The 16402-nt window shown below is 38.7% G+C and overlaps 1 protein-coding gene and 1 pseudogene across 1 annotated transcript in view; one reads left to right on the top strand and one right to left on the bottom strand.

Moving 5' to 3' along the window:
- The window catches only part of TMEM116 (transmembrane protein 116), a 142281-nt gene that overhangs the window by 87142 nt on the left and 38737 nt on the right, over nucleotides 1-16402 (bottom strand). The window lies entirely within an intron of this gene.
- LOC133228933 (large ribosomal subunit protein uL22-like) lies at nucleotides 357-2054 on the top strand (annotated as a pseudogene).

Below are 16402 nucleotides of genomic sequence, written 5' to 3'. Positions count from 1 at the left end.
AAGTGGACTGCTGGATCATACGGTAGTTTTACTTTTAACTTTTGAGGAACCTCCATAATGCTTGCCATAGTGGCTGCACCAGTTGCATAGCCATCAACAGTGTTCCTTTTTTTCCACATCCTCGCCAAAACTTATTTATTGTCATTTTGATAACAAGTGTGAAGTGATATCTCATTGTGGTTTTGATTTGCATTTCTGAGGAGATTAGTGATGCTGAGCACCTTTTCACGGACCTGTTGGCCATCTTTATGTCTTCTTTGGAAAAATGTCTATTCAGATCCTCTGTCCATTTTTAAATTGGATTTTTTTTTTGTTACATTCATCAGAGAAGATAAACAAACATGACAGACATTTTTGCTAAATTCACTGCAGATGGTGACTGCAGCCATGAAATTAAAAGATGCTTGCTCCTTGGAAGAAAAGTTATTATCAACCTAGACAGCATATTAAAAAGCATAGACATTACTTTGCCAACAAAGGTCCGTCTAGTCAAAGCTATGGTTTTTCCAGTAGTCATGTATGGATGTGAGAGTTGGACTATAAAGAAAGCTGAATACCAAAGAGTTGATGCTTTTGAACTGTGGTGTTGGAGAAGACTCTTGAGAGTTCCTAGGACTGCAAGGAGATCCAACCAGTCCATCCTAAAGGAAATCAGTCCTGAATATTCATTGGAAGGACTGATGCTGAAGCTGAAACTCCAATACTTTGGCCACGTGATGTGAAGAACTGACTTATTTGAAAAGACCCGGATGCTGGGAAAGACTGAAGGCGGGAGGAGAAGTGGACGACAGAGGAGGAGATGGTTGGATGGGATCACCAACTCAATGGACATGAGTTTGAGTAAGCTCCAGGAGTTGTTGATGGACAGGGAGGCCTGGCGTGCTGCAGTCCATAGAGTCACAAAGAGTCGGCAACACGACTGAGCAACTGAACTGAACGTAACAGTATTGATGAATCTTGAAAATATTATGCTAAGTGAAAAGAGCCAGTCAGAAAAGGACACAAATTGTATGATTCCATCTATATTAAATGCCTAGAATAGACAAATTCATAGGAAAAGCTGAGGTGGAAGAAGCTGAGGCAGAGAGCGGGTAATTAGGTACAATACTAAGTACTTTGGTCACACGTACTGTAGTCATAAGTACAACTGGCGCAAAAACATTTGGAAATAAACATAACCTTGTACTTGGTGGAAACAGATACATAAGGAAAGTAGGTATTAAAGTACAGCCTACTTCCTTTTCCGGTAAGCGGCCTGAGGTGATCCCTAAAAATGGTGCGCTATTCACTTGACCCAGAAAATCCCACAAAATCATGCAAATCAAGAGGTTCAAATCTTCGTGTTCACTTTAAGAACACTCATGAAACTGCCCAGGCCATAAAGGGTATGCATATCCGAAAAGCCACCAAGTATCTGAAGGATGACACTTTAAAGAAGCAGTGTGTGCCATTCCGTCATTACAACGGTGTAGTTGGTATGTGTGCACAGGCCAAACAGTGGGGCTGGATGCAGGGTCGGAGGCCCAAAAAGAGTGCTGAATTTTCACTACACACGCTCAAAAATGCAGAGAGTCATGCTGAACTTAAGGGCTTAGATGTAGACTCTCTGGTCATTGAGCACATCCAAGTGAACAAAGCCCCCAAGATGCAGCGCAGGACTTAGAGAGCTCACGGTCGGATCAACCCCTACATGAGCTCTCCCTGCCACATTGAGATGATCCTTACTGAAAAAGAGCAGATTGTTCCTAAACCAGAAGAGGAGGTTGCACAGAAGAAAAAGATCCCAGAAGAAACTGAAGAAACAAAACTTATGGCCCGGGAATAAATGCTGCAAAAAATAAATGCAAATAAAAGTAAAAAAAAAAAATTAAAAAAAAATAAAGTACAGCGTACTAATGCTAAATGTCCAGTGAGTTGTGATTATCACTGTGTTTTACAGAAAGAATGGAGAACATCAGTTAATGAAATGAACAGGTAAGTAAAAGGTAAGAGGACTTCCAATATATACCAAAATGTTAATGCTAAATGATTATGTCAGGCATTATAGGATACTTCGAAACAATTACAGGTAGTCTCATTCAAAACTTATAATGTCAATCAGGCTGCAGTTTAAATATGTGTCTTGAAAAGACAGTCTCTTCAGCAAGTGCTATTGGGAAAGCTGAACAGTGCATGTAAATCAATGAAGTTAGAACCCACCATGACACTATAACCAAAAGTAAACTCAAAATGGCTTAAAGACTTAAATATCACACTTGACACCATAAAACTCCTAGAAGAGAACATAGGCAAAACATTCTCTGACTAAATCATAGCCACACTTAGGTCAGTCTCCCTAGGCAATAGAAATAAAAGCAAAAATAAACAAATGGGACCTAATCAAACTCAAAAGCTTTTGAACAGCAAAAGAAACCATGCACAAAATTAAAAAGACAACCTATGAACTGGGAGATAATATTCTTTAATGATGCAACTGACAAGGGCTTAATTTCCAAAATACATAAATAGCTCATATAATTCAATAACAAAAAACCAAACAACCCAATCAAGAAATGGGCAGAAATACTAAAGAAATGTTTCTCCAAAGAAGATATACAGATGTCCAACAGGCACACGGAAAGATGCTCAACATCACTGATTAGCAGACAAAGGAAAATCAACAAGGTACCACTTCATGTCAGTCAGAATGGCCATCATTAAAAAGTCTAAAAGTAATAAATGCTAGAGAGGGTGTGGAAAAAAGTGAACCCTCTCACAATGTTGGTGAGAATGTAAATTGGCACAGTCACAATGGAAAACAGCATGAAGCCTCCTTAAAAAACTAAAAATAGAGTTGTCATATGATCCAGAAATCCCACTCCTGGGCATATATCCAGACAAAATTCTAATTTAAAAAGACACATGCACTTCACTGTTCACAGCAGCATTATTTACAATAGCCAAGACATGGAAGCAACCTGTGTCCATTGATAGATGAATGGATAAAGAAGATATGAAATATACACACACACACAATACACACACACACACACACAATGGAATACTATTCAGCCATAAAAATAACATCATTTGCAGCAACTAGGATGGGCCTAGAGGTTATCACACTGAGTGAAAGGGAATAACATATGATACCATATGATATCATTTATATGTGGAATCTAAAATATACAAAATGAATTATTTATGAAACTGTTTTCAGACTCACACACATATAAAACAAACTTATAGTTACCAAAGGGAAAAGTGAGAAGGAGAGGGATAAATTAGAAGTTTGAGATTAGCAGATACAAACTACTATATGCAAACACAAGGTCCTAATGTATAGCACAGGAAACTACATTTAATATCCCATAATAAACCACAGTGGGAAAGAATATGAAAAAGAACATGTACATACATGTATAACTGAATCACTTTGGTGTATACTAGAAACTAACACATTGTAAATCAACTGTACCTCAAAAAAATAAGCAAATAAATAAATAAAACTTTGAAAAAATGCATGGGAAAAAGGAAATTCTAGGGCCTTCCCCTGGCAGTCCAGTGGTAAGAATTCGCCTTCCAATGCAGGGGGTGCAGGTTTGATCCCTGGTTGGGGAGCTAAGATCCCACATGCCTTGGGCCAAAAAACTAAAACAAAAGCAATGTTGTAACAAATTCAATAAAGCTTTAAAAAAAAAAAAAGGAAATCCTAGCCAAGTTCTGTCAAAAGAGACTATGTGAGGGAAGTTAATAATAGTATCTTTATCTGTGTAGCACTTTTTATTTTACAAAGCATTTTTACAAATGCTATTGAATCATTAGTAAAGCTCATACAGATATTATTTCCACTTTATAAACAAGAAGCTGATGCTCAAAGAGATTAAATGACAAAAATATCAAAATCTGCAAATAACAAACTAAGTCCTGAATTTGGATTTTCTAGGTTAAAAAAAGAAAACAAAAAAAACCTTTCAGTAAGGCTCCATATCACAGTGCATGGAAAAAGTTGATTCACCAAAAGATGTAGCATTCAATTCCTTAAAGGCTAGGAAACATATTTAATTATTAGGAAGGAAGATTTGCAGAAGGTGGCAACAGTAGTGCAATTAAAAAAAAAATCTCAACTCACAGCATAAAAACAGATAAAGCACTATGATGGTAAAAACTAAACCCTACAAACACCAAAAAATGATGACAAGGCATCTTACAAACCCCAATATACGGTTTAAAAGGTCAAACTACCAATAGCTCCAAAATCCAAGTGATATTAGTAACTGTCACAGAGAAAGTAGAGAGAAGTGATGGGACACCTTCTGGACCTGAGACCAGGAAAAACCCAAATATCCAACAGATATTCACTGGAAAGTATAGTTAGCCAATCTGAAAAGAAGTACCTGAAACTGAAGTTTTTGACATCTCAATTTTGGGGAGAATGCAAGGGGCTGATTTTAAGGGGTTAAGGGACCAGAGGAGTCTGGGACCTATGACTTTAAAAAGTAAAGGACAAAACTGCATGCTGGGGAGAATCCACTGAAAGTTGAATTCAAATTGTCCAAGACAAAAAAACAAAGAGATTTTAAGTGGAAATACATTCACTGTTTCACTAATTAATACGCTGCTTGGCATTACATTTTGGTAAATGGTCTTTACCTGGTTATGCATATCTTTCCCTTCATGGATCACAGCCTTGTTGTGGTGGAGGGGTTTGTGTAACTCAACAAAGCTATGAGCCATGCCATGCAGGGCCAACCAAGATGGACTGGTCACAGTGGAGAGTTCTAACAAAACGTGGTCTACTGGAGGAGGGATGGCAAACCACTCCAGAACTCCACGAACAGAATGAAAAGGCAAAAAAACATGACATTGGAAGATGTGCCCCCCAGATTGGAAGGTGTCCAATATGCTATAAGGGAAGGGTGGAGAAATAGCTATAGAAAGAATGAAGAGGTTGGGCCAAAGCAGAAACAACGCTCAGTTATGGATGTCTGCGGGTGAAAGTAAAGTCCAATGCTCTAAAGAACAATATTGCATAGGAAACTGGAATGTTAGATCCATGAGCCAGGGTAAATTGGACATGGTAATGTAGGAGATGATGGCAAGAGTGAATGTCAACATCTTAGGAATCAGTTAACTAAAATGGTTGGGAACAGGCAAATTTAATACAGATGACCATTATACCTACTATGGTGGGCAAGAAGCTCTTAAAAGAAATAGGACTAGCACTCATGGTCAACAGAAGAGTTCGAAATACAGTACTTGGGTGCAATCTCAAAAACAATAGAATGATCTTGGTTTGTTTCCAAGGCAAACCATTCAACATCACAATAATCCCCATCTGTGCCCTACCACTAATGCTGAAGAAGATGAAGTTGAACAGTTCTACAAACATCTATAAGACCTTCTAGAACTAACGCCCAAAAAAGATGTTCTTTTCATCATAGGGGACTGGGATGAAAAGTAGGAAGTAACTTGCCTGAAGTAACAGGCAAGTTTGGCCTTGGAGTACAAAGTGAAGCAGGCAAAGGCTAACAGAGTTTTGTCAAAAGAACATGCTGGTCATAACAAACATCCTCTTCCAACAATACAAGAGACAACTCTACACATGGGCATCACCAGATGGTTAATACTGAAATAAGATTAATTATGTTCTCTGCAGTCAAAGATGGAGAAGCTCTATACATCAGCAAAAACAAGACCTGGAGCTGACCATGGCTCAGATCTTATTGCAAAATTCAGGCTTAAATTGAAGAAAGTAGGGAAAACCATTAGGCCATTCCAGTAAAACCTAAATCAAATTCATTATGATTATACAGTAGAGGTGACAGATTGAAGGGGTCAGATCTGGTAGACAGAGTGCCTAAGGAAGTATGGACAGAGGTTCATAACATTATATAGGAGGCAGTGACCAAAACCATCCCAAAGAAAAAGAAATGCAAGAAGGCAAATTGGTTGTCTGAGGAGATTTTACAAATACCTGAGAAAAGAAGAGAAGCAAAAAACAAAGGAAAAAGGGAAATATAAACCCAACTGAATACACAATTCCAGACAACAGCAAGGAGAGATAAGAAAGCCTTCTTAAGTTAACAATGCAAAGAAACAGAGGAACATAAGAGGATGGGAAAGACTAGAGATCTCTTCAAGAAAACTGGAGAGATCTAGGGAACATTTCATGCAAGGATGAGCACGGTAAAGGGCACAAATGGTAAGGATAATAGAAGCAGAGAGGATTTAGAAGAGGTGGCAAGAATACATAGAACTATATAAAAGGGTCTTAATGACCCAGATAACCACGATGGTGTGGTCACTTACCTGGAACCAGACATCCTGGAGTGTGAAGTCAAGTGGAAGCATTACTACAAACAGGAAGCATTACTACAGACAAAGCTAGAGGAAGTGGTGGAATTCAAGCTGAGCTATGTAAAATCCTGAAAGATGATGCTGTTAAAGTGCTGCACTCAATATGTCATCAAATTTAGAAAACTCATAGGACTGGAAAAGGTCTTTTCATTCCAATTGCAAAGAAGGGCAATGCCAAAAAAATGCTCAAACTACTGTGCAATTGCACTCATTTCACATACTAACAAGGTAATGTTCAAAATCCTTTAAGTTATGTTTCAGCAGTACATGAATAGAGAACTTCCAGATGTACAAGCTGGATTTAGAAAAGGCAGCACAACCAGAGATCAAGTTGCCAACATTTGTTGGATCATAAGGGAATTCCAGAGAAACATATTACTTCAGCTTCGTTGACTGTGTGAATCACAACAAACTGTGGAAAATTCTTAAAAGAGATGGGAATACCAGAACACCTTACCTATCTCATGAAAAACCCGTATGCAGGTCAAGAAACAACAGTTAGAACTGACTGTGGAAAAATGAACCACTTCAAAACTGGGAAAGGAGTAAGACAAGGCTGTATATTGTCATCCTGCTTATTTAATTTATTTGTAGAGTCTATTGTGCAAAATGCCACAATGGATGAATCACAAGATGGAAGCAAGATTGCCAGGAGAAACAACCTCAGATATGCAGATGATACCACTCTAATTGCAGAAAGTGAAGAGGAACTAAAGAGCTTCTTATTGAAGATGAAAGAGGAGAGTGAAAAAGCTGGCTGAAAACCTAACATTCATAAAATGAAGATCATGGCACCAGTCCCATCACTCCATGGCAAACAGAAGGGGAAATGGGGGAAACAGTGACAGATCTTATTTTCTTGGGCTCCAAAATCACTGCAGATGGTGACTGCAGCCATGATATTCAAAGATGCTTGCTCCTTGGAAAGAAAGCTATGACAAACCTAGACAGCGTATTAAAAAGCAGAGACATCACTTTGCTGACAAAGGTCCATATGGTCAAAGCCACGGTTTTTCCAGTAGTCATATGTGGATGTGAGAGTTGGACCATAAAGAAGGCTGAGAGCTGAAGAACTGATGCTTTCGAATTGTGGTGCTAGATAAGAATCTCAAGAGTCCCTTGGATTGCAAGGAGATCAAACCAGTCAATCTTAAAGGAAAACAACCCTGAATATTCTTTGGAAGGATTGATGCTGAAGCTGAAACTCCAATACTTTGGCCACCTGATGTGAAGAGCCAAGTTACTGGAAAAGACCCTAATGCTGGGAAAGACTGATGGCAAGAGAAGAGGGCAACAGAGGATGAAATGGTTAGATAGCATTGCTGACACAATGGACATGAGTTTGGGAAAACTCCGGGAGATAGTGAAGGACAGGGAAGCCCATGGCTGTACTCCATGGGATTGCAAAGAGTCTGACATGACTTAGCAACTGGACAACAATAACAATGTAGTATTTTTGTATTCCCACTAAAGTTTTAAAATATGAATAACTAGTGACTTTTAACAACTTTTGGGCATGTACTCATATGTTCATTTTATTTCTCTTTTAGTTTGTGATGTGATGAATTATAATATATTTCTTAATGCTAAACTCATGCTTATGTTTCTGGCATAAGCTTTTTTTAGCATGGTGTTTGCCTTGAATATTGTACAAGATTTTATTTCTAATATATTTCTTAAAATTGTTTTAATATACATCCAGAAAAAGTGAAATTTATTTCTGACTTTTTAAAAATGCCAGCTCTATCAAGTTAGGGAATTAAGATTATATTACCTCCACAAAGAATTTTTCACATTTTCCTTTAGATTTTAAAATTTAGTAATGAAGGAGTTGCACAAATAGTTTTATATAATTTAAAATCTTCTGCACCCATACTATACATTTCTAACTTACTCATTTCTTATTGTGGCAAGAATACAACAATTCTTAACAAAATTTTAAGTGTGTAATACAGTATTGTTGACTCTAGGTACAATGCTGTACAGCAGATCTGTAGAATTTATTAATCTTGCTGAACTGAAACTTTTTATTATTAGTGGGTAAAGCTCCATTTCCCCATATCCCTACTCTATGGCAATCACCATTCAACTCTCAGATTCTATAAATTTGACTAATTTAGATATCTCATATAAATAGAATGATGAGGTATTTGTATTTCTATGACTGGTCTATTTGACTCAGCATAACATCCTCAAGGTTCATCCATATTGTCACATGTTGCAAGATATCTTTATTTTTTTAAGGCTCAGTAATACGGTATCGGTGAAGGCAATGGCAACCCACTCCAGTACTCTTGGCTGGAGAATCCCATGGACAGAGGAGCCTGGTAGGCTACAGTCCATGGGGTTGCTAAGAGTCGAACACGACTGAGCGACTTCACTTTCACTTTTCACTTTTCACTTTCATGCACTGGAGAAGGAAATGGCAACCCACTCCAGTGTTCTTGCCTGGAGAATCCCAGGGACAGAGGAGCCTGTTGGGCTGCCATCTATGGGGTTGCACAGAGTCGGACACGACTGACGCGACTTAGCAGCAGCAGCAGTATGACATATATCACATTTTCTATATCTGTTGAAAAAACATTATCTTGTTGTGAATCTTAGTCACAGTGAACAAGGGAATGCTAATATCTTTTTAATACCATTCTGGCCTACAAGGTTTTTGCTGGAAAAATTAATGAGAATTTTTGGACATTTCTTTACAAAGAAAAATTGTGAGTAGTCAATTTTCTACAGCCTCTTTCAAAGTCCACTCTTTGACTTTAGACAATTTGTTTATATGCATCTTAGTGTGAATTATCTTCAGATACATCTTGCTTGGTGATCTCTGGGGTTTGTGGATATGTATTGCCATTTGCTTCTCTACATTTGGGAAATTTTCAAATTTTTTAACAAGCTGTTTGGTCTTATTTTCTCTGTTCCAATTAGAACTCCTAAAATGTGTATATTGGTTGGCTTGATGATACTGCATAAAGTCCTTAAGCTTTCTTCACTGCTTTTCATTCTTCCTTTTTCCTTCTCTGCCTGAATTACTTCCAGTGCTGTCTTTGAGTTCACTGATCCTTTCTTCTGCTTGATCTAATATTGAACCCTTCTACTGACTTTTTTTTTCAGTTTAATTATTGTGTCCTTAAGTTTCATGACTTAGTTATGGAGTCCATGGGGTTAGTCAGTTAGTTAGCCCGTGGGGTCACAAAGAGTCAAAATTTAGTGACTGAACAACAATAACCATGTAGTACCTTTGTATTCCCAATACAGTTTTAAAATATGAGTAACTAGTGACTTTTTAGTATCTGATACTTTTTAGTATCTTCCATCTGCCTGTCGAAATTTTCACTTTGTTCATGTGCTGTTCTCTTTGACTTCAGTGAGCATTTTCATAACAGTTATTTTGGATTCTCTATCAGGTAAATAATATACCTCCATCTCATTAGGGTCAGTTTCTGGACATCTATCTCGTTCCTTTATGTGGAACATGTTTGCCTGATTCTTCATTTCTTTAACTTTCTCTGTTGGTGTCTGTGTTTCAGACAAACCAGGTACCTCTCTCAGTCTTCACAGACTGGCCAAATACAGGACAAGACCTCCACCAATAACTCTGGCCAGAGATTCTCAGGGCCTTTCCCAACTTTTTCTCTCCCCAGGAAGCAGCAAGTGAGTCACAGCTACCCCTCAACTCTGTCTCCGCAGAAGATCCTCCTACAGTAGCAGGTAAATCTAGCCCAGTCTTTAATGTTGTTTTTGTTCAGTTGCTAAATCGTGCCGTACTCTTTACAACCCCATGAACTATAGCACACCAGGCTACTCTGTGCTCCACTACCACCTGGAGTTTATTCAAATTCATGTCCATTGAGTCAGTGATGCTAACTAACCATCTCAACCTCTGTCGCCCTCTTCTACTGCCCACAATCTTTCCCAGCAATAGTGGGAAGTTGCTGTGGGAAGTTCCAGTGCATTGGCTCTTCACATCAGGTGGCCAAAGTACTGGAACTTCAGCAACACTTTCTTTTGAGGTCCCTGCTTTATTCCTTGGGTCCTGGTGCACACAAGACCTTGTATGTGCCCTCCAAGAGTAGAGTTTTTGTTTCCCCTAGTCCTCTGAAATTCCTGTAATCAAGCTTCACTGGCTTTCAAAGCCAGATTTTCTGGGGCCTCCTCCTCCTGTTGCCAGACATCCAGGCAGGGGAGCCTTACATGGGGATCAATATTTTCACTCCTGTGGGAGAACTTCTGTGGTATAATTATTTCGAGTTTGTGAACTGCCCACCTGGTGGTATGGGATTTGATTTTATCACAATTGCACCCCTCCTACCATCTCACTGCCTGGAAAATCCCATGGACGGAGGAGCCTGGCAGGCTACAGTCCATGGGGTCGCCAAGAGTTGGACAGACTAAGCGACTTCACTTCACTTCACCTTCACCATCTCATTTGTGGCTTCTTTCTATTTGGATGTAGGGGATCATTTCTGGTAGGTTCCAGCAATTTTTGTTGGTGGTTCTTCAGTAGTTAGTTGTGATTTGGTGTTTTCATAAGAAGTGATGAGCTCACATCCTTCTACTCTGCCATCTTGTCTCTGTCTCAGCTTAAGGTTCTTGACAAAAGCTTTTACTTTGATTAGGTCCAATTTATGGATTTTAAAATTTTATGGATCATGCTTTTGGTGCCACGTTTAAGAATTCTTCAGCAAGTTTTAGATCCAAAATATACGCTGCTGCTGCTGCTGCTAAGTCGCTTCAGTCGTGTCCGACTCTGTGCGACCCCAGAGACAGCAGCCCACCAGGCTCCCCCGTCCCTGGGATTCTCCAGACAAGAACACTGGAATGGGTTGCCATTTCCTTCTCCAATGCATGAAAGTGGAAAGTGAAAGTGTTGTGTCCGACTCCTAGCGACCCCATGGACTGCAGGCCACCAGGCTCTTCCACCCATGGGACCCTCCAGGCAAGAGTACTGGAGTGGGTTGCCATTGCCTTCTCCGAAAATATACGCTATGTTTTCTTCTAAAAAGTTTTATATTTTATATTTATATCTATGATCCATTTGGAGGTAATTTTTGTATGAAGTGTTAGGTTTAGGTTAAAGTTCTTCTCAGCAGCATGTCCAATTTTCCAGCAAGATCTGTTGAAAAGACTATTCTCCTCCCACAGAATTGCTTTTCCCCTTTTGTCAAAAATCAGATGACCATACATGTGGGTTCTCTATTTCTGAATTCTTTATTCTGTTCCAATGATCTATGTGTCTATCCCATCACCAATACCACACAGTCTTGAAACTCAGTAGAGTGGTTCCTCCCACATTATTCATCCCCAAAATTATTTAAACTATTCTATTTATTGTCTTTCATAAAATTTATATTCACAATAAATGTTTCACAATTATACATACATCAAATTATGTTGTACACTTCAAATACATAAAATTTTATTTGTGAATTATATTTCAATAAAGCTACAGGGAGAAAATTGAGGAGAAAAAAATACCAAGAGCTTGATAAGAAAAAAATATTAACAATTATTAAAGGATATAAAAATGGCTTTTAAACATATTAAATATTTAAATTCACTCAAAATTAGAAAAAAATAAAAGTTAAACAATACTGACATGCTACTTATACTCTATCAGTTTGGTGAAATGATATATTATGATATATTCTGTTGCTTAGATTTTGGGGAAACAGGCATTCTAATACATTGCTAGTGGGAATTAAAAGTGGCAAAAAGCTTCTGAAGTTCCCTTCATATATTTGGGAATATCAGACAAGCTATAAATGTCATTAGTATGAACACTATCTTCTCATTTCTAGGAATATTCTTCCACAAAAAAAATATATGTGCAACATTATTTGCTGATGATAGTGTATTAATTTTGAAATAAACAACCTAAAAGCCCACATATAGGAGAGTAACTGAATAAATTATGGTACATCCATAAATCTAAATACTACGCGATTATAAAAAAGAGAATGAGGAAGATTTTTTACAAACTGATATGAAGTGATTTACAAGCTATATCTTTAAGTTTAGAAAGGAAAGTAGATAATGTTATGCTATATTTACATATGAAAAAGGGGAATATAAGGAAATACACATGTATCTGCTTATTTGTACAGAAAGAAATACAGGAGAAATAAACCAAGTACTATTGAGACTGATGACTGAAAACCGAGTGGAAAGAATGAGGACATGGGAACAGATGAGAGGCTCAAGGAGGTGTACTATGAATATACTTCTTTGGTATAGTAGGTGGCACTAGTGGTAAAGAACTCACTTGCCAATGCATGAAATGTAAGGGACGTGGGTTCGATCCCTGGGTTGGCCAGATCCCTTGGAGGAGAGCATTGCAACCCACTCCAGTATTTTTGCCTGAAGAATCTCATGGACAAAGGAGCCTGGCAGGCTACAGTCCATAGTGTCACAAAGAGTCAGACACAACTGAAGCAACTTAGCATGCACTGACTTTCAGAATCATGATAACATTTCACATACTCCCTCAAAATAAGCATCATCCAAAATGTGGGAGCAAATCAGAATGAAATACAAAAAGTAACATATGACCTTAACTATATTAGAAATGAATAACATGACCACACTGAATAGGTCTAGACAAAACAGTACCAATCTAAATAATTCTGGGAAACGTTATTTTGACCTCATATGTAAGGCTAAAAATAAAGGAACTGAACATAAACTCTGTTCTCCAGTTCGTAGACTTCCTTTTCACAGAGGCCTGGGTTAGTTCCTCTAAAAATACTTCACATGTATTCTAGGATTGAGCAAATAAACAAACATTGTAAATAATGTAAAAAAAAAGGAAAAGGACTGGAGGTTTGAAATGGGCTATAAGATATAGAATAGAGAATGGTGTGAATGGCATTCAACAGCAGAGGCCGGTGATTTACTCAAAAATCCACAAACCCCTGCTCTGGAAACTTTATAGTGTCAATAATTCAAAAGCATACTAAACGACAGGAGGAGAAAGCTGTTCCACAGAAACTAGGACTGAGGGAAGAGGTTATATATTTTTCTTTTCTTGGGGCCTGATCTGTTATCACTGTACTGGCTAGACATCTAAAAGTTGCCTCTCCTTGATATACCCTTCTATGAAGACAGCAGGAACTCGGCTAAAGATTACTGCTGCTGCTAAGTCGCTTCAGTTGTGTCTGACTCTGTGCAACCCCATAGACTGCAGCCCACCAGGCTCCCCCGTCCCTGGGATTCTCCAGGCAAGAACACTGGAGTGGGGTGCCATTGCCTTCTCCAAAGAGTACTACAACTGCTGTTTTTTGAGGGTGGTTACAAAGTGAGGACACCCCTAAAGAGCTCGAGCTTGAGAGAAACAGGAAGTGACATAGACAAAAGGTAGTGTCATCATGTAGTACTCTGAGGGTGGGAGCGGCTATTCTTCTTGCAGGCAGCATAGTTTTGATCTTTGTCCAAACAACTGTGTCACTGACAAATAATTGTGTCCCAGGGAAATCAACTCACAATCAATTTGCTGTTTCACTTGGGCCATGATAATGACGACCCCAGTTTGTTACTCTGCCTGCCTCCTATCCTTTCTTCTACAAAATCAAGTGATAATGGGTTAAGTTTTAGAGTGATTTCTCTTTTAGGAATCCCACTTAGGGCATTTGAAAATGGCCCCTTCCCATATAAAGCCTAGTGTCACTTGATTGGTAATTCTGACTGTTCTTCCAGGGATACATTGTAGCGGGAATCTCTTTATTATAAAAGTCTTTCCTAGGAACCTGATGATATTCAGAGGACAAGAAGAAAAAGCAGAAAAAGTGTACAAAGTCCTGCCCAAACAAGGGAAATGATATATTATTATTAATTTGAAGCAAAAGAAAAGATTATTTATTTCTTTTTTACACAAGTTCCCTCTTCATACATGTCAAAATGGGAAACTAGTCTTGCTTTTATTCAGGATGACTGAGTATTCAGAGGATGACCCGGATTCTTTTGTGATAATGAGCCCTTGCTCAGGTCAGAAGGGAATCCTGACCTTATATGGCACTGTCTTTGGCATCAAGTCTATACATCCTCAGCATATGGTTTATGCACATCTTCAAAATCAGGTTACTCTTGTGTAATCCGTGAAGATAAACAAGAGGAACTCTTAAGCATTTCACAATTTCAGAGCAGAACAGGATTTCCTCAGTTCCTATGCCTTATATATGGCCATTTCCCAAGTATGTTCAAGTTGACTGTGGTTGACAGTGATTCCAAATGCGGGAATAATAAGTTACCAAGATCCCAAAGATGTTAACAGATTCCATGCTCTGGTTAATAGGTGGTGGTGGTGGTTTAGTCACTAAGTCATGTCCGACTCTTGAGACTCCATGGACTAAAAGCCTGCCAGGCTCCTCTGTCCATGGGATTCTCGAGGGAAGAATATTGGATTGGGTTGCCATTTCCTTCTCCACTGGTCAACAGGTACACCAAGGATATAACATGAAAGTGGTACTTAAGAAGTTAGAGATATGGACAGAAAAAAACCATTGTGCAAATCTTCCTGAATTTGTAAGAAACACTTAAAAATTTTAACCACTAGAGAGACTGGCATCTCTTGGGAGAGGTGAACATGATGCTGCTCATATGACTGCTGGCCAAAGTTTTGGGAATTACCAGGGCCATGCATTTATTTCTGTGGTATCTGCACTGCCAAGAATGCAACCTTGATGACTCTTTCTTTCAAAAAGATACACCAAAATTCACAGCTTTCACAGCTCATGAGGTTGGCCATCATTTGGGAATGAAGCATGACCATGCGGTCTGTAAATTCCATGGCCAGAATCTCTATACGGCCCATGAATTTATTATTATAGATATGAGCTTCAGCAATTGCAGCTTCCCTATTTCCACACATTGTTGCACAGAAAGGGCTGCCTATTTAATAAATCTGAGGTCCAAAGCTCCTTTTGAAAGCTGTACTGTGGGAAAAAGACAGTAGATAAGGGTGAAGAATGTGACTATGGCAGTGGTCTTCAAAAGAATCACTGTTGTCTGCCCTCATGCCGGCTGAAGAAGGGTTCAGATTTTGCATTTGGATCTTGCTGCAAAAACCACAAATCTCTAAAGACAACCACACCCTGCCACATCAGTGCAGATGAGCGTGACCTCCCAGAATACTGTGATGGCACCCCAAGTAGTGCCACACAGACACCTACAAGCAAAATGCACCCCTTGGAAGGAACAAGGTTATTGTTGCCAAGGCCAGGGTTGAAGCCTAGAGAATCTCTTTGTTAAAATCTTTGAAAGGAGTACAAAGGTTGCCCAGAAAAGTTGCTAATGTGAATGAATACCAAGGGAGACAGGTTTTGGAACTGTGGCAGTGAAGTCTTCAGCCAGAGCAACGCCAAAGATGTAAAATGTGGAAGGTGCCTATGTGAAAATATCCAAAGACTCTCATGCATTGAAAAAACCTCAAACACTTACCCATTTCCCCATGAAGAACACGTGGTGGTGCAGTACAGAGATTTTTGAAGCCACAGACAGGGCTAATGAGGGGAAGGTGAAGGATGATACAACATGTGGTCCAAGAAAGATCTGTATCAATCAAAGCTGCATAGATATCACTGTATGCCACTAGGACTGCAACCTAGAGAAGTATCAGAGTCACGGGAGGGGTGTTCACAGAAATTTTAAGAACTGCCACTGTATCTATGTCTATGCTCCTCCTACATGTGAATTCAAGGGCGAGAGAAGCAGTCTGAATAGTGGCCCTCCTACTCTTAGTATAATGAAGAGCTGATAATCCTAATCTTGCCTAATCTTTTATTATTTTTCATTCCCACTATCTTTTTGCTTGCCTACATCTATAAACTATCCAAGACCAGTGTCAATGCAAAAAATTCATCAGAGAAGATAAACAAATCTGACAGACATTTGATAATTATCTTCTTTTTGGAAATAAAGTCAAATATGAAGTGATACTGATAGGACTTTTTAAGAAATGGGCTCCTTACCTCACGTATCCCTCAAGGCCTATGGAAAGAATTCTTGTTTCCATCTGTCTTTCTATATGCTGAATTCTTACTAGTTTTTAAATTAAAATAAGTGAAGG

The sequence above is a fragment of the Bos javanicus genome, chromosome 17 (genome assembly GCF_032452875.1).
Source record: "Bos javanicus breed banteng chromosome 17, ARS-OSU_banteng_1.0, whole genome shotgun sequence".
Lineage (NCBI taxonomy): Eukaryota > Metazoa > Chordata > Mammalia > Artiodactyla > Bovidae > Bos > Bos javanicus.
This window is presented reverse-complemented; position numbering and strand designations above follow the sequence as displayed.